General features: G+C 38.5%; 1 long non-coding RNA gene across 2 annotated transcripts in view; it reads right to left on the bottom strand.

Annotated features, from left to right (window-relative positions):
- Positions 1 to 1821: 1821 nt before the first annotated feature.
- Positions 1822 to 6000, bottom strand: part of LOC148052288 (uncharacterized) — a 40008-nt gene continuing 35829 nt past the window's right edge. The window contains exons 5-8 of one of the 2 annotated variants that reach the window (XR_015699001.1): positions 5370 to 5559; positions 4816 to 5021; positions 4134 to 4287; positions 1822 to 3644 (exon numbers count right to left, since the gene is read on the bottom strand). This is a non-coding gene — a long non-coding RNA (uncharacterized LOC148052288). The remainder of the gene's footprint in view (positions 3645 to 4133; positions 4288 to 4815; positions 5022 to 5369; positions 5560 to 6000) is intronic. The other variant, XR_015699002.1, reaches the window with a different exon arrangement.

Here is a 6000-nt window from a genome sequence, read left to right as displayed (position 1 = left end):
TGGACATAGCACCAATGTACCTTTCCAGAGATTTTCAGATGTTCTGCACACAAAAGGACTAAATAGCATTTTTGGTTTATCAAATATTAATTGTAACTTGATCCAATGGACGGACTTAGGATACTACTGATCCGTCTGAATCTTAGGTGCTGCAAGTTAACTATAAACAACAGACACAAGTTACAGTAAGTTATAAAGCATGCTTTCTCTGGAAGTGATTCCATGCCAGGGATTTTCATAGAAATCTGGAGTACTTCATCTGAAGGTTTGCAGTTGGCCTGTTGTCGAACAAGTTGTGGTAATTAAAAAAAAAAAAAAAAAAAAAGCAGCACTATGGCTTAGTGTACGCCACATTTTGGATGTCAAAGCTATCAAGAAGTCAAAGTTTAGGTTCCTTTCCTTGCTGTGAAGATGCTTAGGGGAAATGGCTGTTCAATTGGTAGGTTCAAGAATAAGTTTTCTATAAACTATTCAGCACAGCTCAAATTGCATTTCTTTCTTCTTTATAATGTTGTATAATATCTGAAAAAGCCTGCTTATTTGTAGGTGCTGTTGCCATGCAACCAGTTCACCTTTCTTTCTTGCTTTTAGAGGTGAGCAGGTAGTCATTCTCCTCTAAATGTTTTGCCCAAACTTGCAAACAACCAAAAACTTTTGCTAATGCTTTTATAGGTATGAACGTATTCCAGCTAAATTTAAGACCTGTTAAAAACAAATCTTCATTAAATACTTTACACCTTTTTCCAGGTAAGTGGCATCATCTTAGATAAACAAACAGCCCCATAAAAAAAAAAAAAAAAACAACGACAGAGAAGCCAACCCAAAGAAGGTGAAAAGAGAGGAGCTCTTTCTTTCCAGAAAAACACATTCACACGTATACACCCATCTAACACTATGAGCGAGATAATGAGAGATCTCATTTCAGCAAACTGTTTATGCATGTGATTATAAAACTATTCAATAAACAAACTTAGGGATATATTACAAAGGCAATAAGTGAAAGGCCATATGATGTATCATCTGCATTTTTTCATATGAAATGGTAGAGTACCTGATGGTAGACATGCCTATATTTAATGAAATGGTAGAAATATATTTGACAATGGTTAACTATCCATATGCAGGTTTTGATTCTACTGTCATGGTAATGCGGAGTGTTCAGCAAGACTGCCTGTATTAGTTTTGTCTTGCATCTTGAAACCCTAGGAGAAAAAAAATCCAACCAAAACCACACTAGTCTTTTGTTGTACTTCAGAAATATATTGCAGAGGAAGGACCGTCTTTGTTCTTCACATGTGGTATCCTATGGTATCCTTTTAGAATTTGACATTTTTCCTTTTCAAGATGGTACGGTGTACACAGAGCAGGTGCTGCATTCCCTTTTACATAAGAACAATGCAATCCACAACTGTAACTAATTACTGGTATTCATCAGGTTCATAGTACCATGCTTTTCCAGCTCTCTGCCTCACCCTGAACTTTCTTGTGCCCGCTCTAGTCTCTTTGGTTTTATAACCTCAGCCTCCAGGTCTTTCACCCAACATGCTGCTCTTCTTCACCTGAAACTGTCACCTTCGCTCAGCAAAGGGAGAATTCAAACAAAAAAAAGAAAAATGAGAGGAAATATGAAAGATGATCATTTCCCATAAAAGCCCAAAGATCTTTATCTTTTTTTAGTATAATGCAGATTATACACCTCCTATTCAAATGAACGTAATGGACCTTGGCTCAGATTGAATACAAATGAACAAGGAGGTAGACTAGGTCAGATTCTTCTTTCTTGCAGAAATAGTCTCAGCATGAAAAAGGTTTATGCCCTCTGCTTCTAATAGGCACTGTTCTTCAGTTGCACTGAGACACTTCACCAGCTAAAAAATCAACCTTTCCATGCATGATACTTGTAACTTTTTATGAGGTCACAAGCAATAGCATGTACATCTTTAAATATGCATGTTTAAAACAACTCATAAGTTGTTCAAGAAAGCATGACATAAGGTACATCCAAAATTAGTAGATAACACTTACTTACTCTGTTACTATCTCTGTTGTTCATCTGAGTGTAATTCTACACCAATAAAATAATATTGCTTAGGTTAGTTAATTCCTGTTTGAGAAGCACTTCGATACCGTAGCAATGAGTGCCACAGTAGGGAAAGCATGAGAGAATTAATAGCTCCACCTTCAGAGAGAATTTGAATAGTGTACAATAAACAAAGCCCGGAATCAGTCAGCTGGCACCCTTCCATACCTATGTATAAAGAAGGGACTAAATTAAGATTACAGAGAACCATAATTCTGGTTTTTCCAACTTGAATACACGATCTGTTATCGTTAACATTATTTGGTTATGTTTTCCTGTATGTAAATATATACACCAATTTTTATTTTTAGTTGCTAACTGTGTCACAATTCTAGCTAATAAAGCATCTGTTTATCCAATTCAACATGTTATTTTATTAAGTTTTATTAGGAAAAATGTTGAGTGTTTCTTTGTACCAGATCACCCAGCATCATCGGAAATAACAATCCTGAAACTGGATAAGCTTTTCCATTTAGGTTAATAGTACAAGGTAAGCTTCATTTCTTTGAAGATGAACAGATTATTTGGAGCAGTAGATTAAAAAGGTTTTAACCTCACTTCTGCCTGCCTGTTTACTAGATTATGGATCATTGTCTTAGTACCTGAAAAGATTTTTGAGAAAATACAGATTTCCATTCTCTGGTATCTCTTCAAACAAAAGGGACAGGGTCTCATTACTTCAAGTGGTTATTATTTGTGAGACTCCTCTTAATTTCTGGAATACCTGCAGAAAGAGGGCAACGCTACTGGCGCTGGATAATTCCACTCAATCTCACCATAATGTTCTGTCAGGCACTAATATGTTGCCTGGAGCGTGCACTCCACTGAAACTAGTCTTTGTCATTTGTAGAACATCTTATTTCAAGTCTATTTGCTGGAATAAGACTCGTGCTTGGAGACCGATATTGGCTAGCATCTATGTGATTTGCAGTACCTTGAGGTTGTTACTTTCATTAATTGCTCTGGATGTTAATGGTCATTTAATTGTATGTTGTGTAATCCAGCAACCACTATTTTGTAAAGGTTAATGAAGCCTTTAGGCAATTATGATCTTTACAAAATTCCCTGACCTTTGTATAATAGCTTGTTCCTCTAAAAATTGCTGTTGACAGTAAGTGTTTCACTGAGGGTGGAAAAAAACCCCCTGCCTTTATAACTGTTGAGAGCAGAGATGGAGGCAGACAGCAGAAGAGAGACCGAAGTGAAACGCGTCATTAAGCTTTTCACAACATGTAAGAAGCAGAAGGAGCAGTCACAGAAAACATTCATAAAAATTGATCAGAAATACCTCCAGATAATTGCTTCAATACAGCAACTACAGCTAATGGTATCTCTCACCACACAGTCCCGCAGAGGACGCGTTCTGGCCGATCAGTTCAGAAAACAGCTCCCATGGGCAGCTGCTGGTCTGGGAAAGGCTCCAATAAGGCGCAGCAGCCCTACCATGCGCTCATTGCACAGCTGATCTCTGCATGCATCCAGAATTTACTTCGGCTCTTGCAGAAAAACAGTAGCAGTAAACCAGACTTAATCGTCTTTTATGGCTTCTGTAGTCAGAGGAGCCCTAGTTGTAAAGATGACATTGCATTTATACCATTCTTCAGAAATTGTGCTGATACATCTTACTCTTACGATGCAAATCAAATTTATAAATTGGTTTGTTGGGGTTTTTTTGTTGGGCTGTTTGTTTGGTTTTTTTTTCCTTAATTGCTAAAACTCCCTGGTAAGCTACTATTTGTGCTAATCACCCTAGGAATTAAAAATACAGTTTAAAATTCTGTATTTAAAATCAAGAATCTGAATTGGAATATGTGTTTGCTCTATGTATTGTTCAGTGTATAGGATCAGTGCATCCAGAATAAGGGCAGATAGATAAATACAGTGCTTGCTACAATCCCTATTGGACTGCATTGGTAGCATCTGACAGACACGTAAGGATCGAGGGAGCACACTTTGCGTAAGTGCAGACTAATACTGTATTTTTTAACAGTTTGTCGACCTCGGATCAGATACAACATGTTCAATTTACTGACAACTTACTCGTTATACATACCTTGTAAGCTGCGTACTGTTGGAGCTGCATTTCTCTATGGCTACTGGTTTCATTTGCAGGATTAGCTGAGTATCTGCTTGTTCTGCAGCCTTCCCGTCATACTCGTTTCTTTCATTTAAGCAGTCAATAGTAAGCAGAAGACAGACTGCCCAATCTGTAGGACCAGAGGGGTTTTTTTTATACGATTATGCTTGGTTGATGGTCATTATATTTCTTACTAATAATGCAGCAAGATTTTATGTCTATCATTACTTCTATAAAAGTGTCACTTTGAACATACTAAATTCGTTTGGGAAAATAATAATACTAATATATTTATTTCCAGCTTCACTAAATGGGAGCTGAATGACACATCGATAGCTGACCAGTGAGCTAATTTTTCTAGACCTAAAGGCTTGATGTTTGCATTTCTATTCTGCAATATGATCATAAAATTTATTTACTAGCCAAACTTCCCGAACTGCAGATTCCTGACTGTTGTTTATAATTATTTTTCACAAAACACACTACTAGTTAGAGGAGAGAGTGGTGACTATGGTTTGGCTGCTTAACGGATGCTGCTATAAACAGCTCTTCTTGGAAATGCTCTCATTAATGTATTGCCACCTTTGATACACGCCAGACTGAAACCTTTTCAGTTAAGAAAGTGTCTTTTTGTTGTCCTGTGTAATTCATCTCCTACCTCACTTGTGTTTTCCAGAGGAAGCAGCTCTGTCAGTCTGCCTAAAACCCAATTTCCTGTAAAAGCACTTGAAGACCATTTCATTCCAAACAGCCTTTGGAGCACTTGAAGTTGGAGAAGAAGGCAGGCAGGCGGGCTGGACGTAGGGCAAAAGGAAGACATGGTATGAGAGAAGTTCCACCTGGTTAAATTTTTTTCATTTACAGCTGCAAACAAGAAAAAGGAGTGTAAAACAGCCCACCCAGAAGTTCCTAGTTAAAGCTTTTCATTAGAATATACTGATTTGTCAAAACTGAAGTGTTTTATGAGCATGTTAGTTTTCACAAAATTCTAGTCAAACCCAGGCTGCTGAGAAACACCTTGTTCCCTCCATTTCCCCTGCCATGCTACTTGGGACAGCAAATGTTTCAAAATCGGTGATTCTGAGCCAGAAAGCTGTCGAATACACAAAACTCTCCATGAAAGGGGAAGTCTGGGTCCATCCCCCTGGGACACTTAGCAGGGCTGCGCAGCTCTGGCTGCCCTGGGGAGCTGGATGCCCAACAGCTTCATACCTTGGGAGCAAGTGACCTGGGTTTTCACATCTTTGCCTCTGTTTGCAAGGCAGAGAAACTCCGAGCTGGAAACCTGACCTCGCTGGACAAGCCTCAGCCAGTCAGACACTGTGGAAAGGATTTGAGGTCCTAAAACCCTGGGCTCCCACAGCAGGTTGCAGGGGTATTTCTGGGGAGATGAGTGTGTGCGCTGCAAGAAACAAGAGATTCTCACCCTATATGCTTTATATCTAGAGCAAACATTTTTAAATAATGTCGCTATTTTTTTTATGGTTAAAAGAGACCACTTGCAAATTTTTCTCGTGCTCCAATAAAACCTATTTCATACACGTGGTGAAATACAATCTCTGAGGCTGAATAATTTGACCATGCAGCTTTTTGGTAAGATATATTTTTCTTCATGAAAGAAATAACCTTAGGTTGAAGAGACTGTTGCTGAGAGCTTATCTTGTTAACCAAACCTTTCTGAGCCAGTTTATAAATATGTATGGTTGAAAACCTTAAAGCCTTCCACCTCTAAGGGTATTATTTTTGCCCAGTGCACTAATCCTCTGCCTCTGGAGAGCTAATCCAAATCTTGGCCTGGTCACACAGACGTAACCCTTTTTTTCCCCCCGAGGAGCACAAGTTA

Source organism: Nipponia nippon, unplaced genomic scaffold (genome assembly GCF_047370975.1).
Source record: "Nipponia nippon isolate SJK-2023a ecotype South Korea unplaced genomic scaffold, ASM4737097v1 scaffold_5, whole genome shotgun sequence".
Classification (NCBI taxonomy): Eukaryota; Metazoa; Chordata; class Aves; order Pelecaniformes; family Threskiornithidae; genus Nipponia; species Nipponia nippon.
The sequence above is the reverse complement of the archived record's forward strand: the minus strand, read 5'-3'. Positions and strand labels throughout refer to the sequence as shown.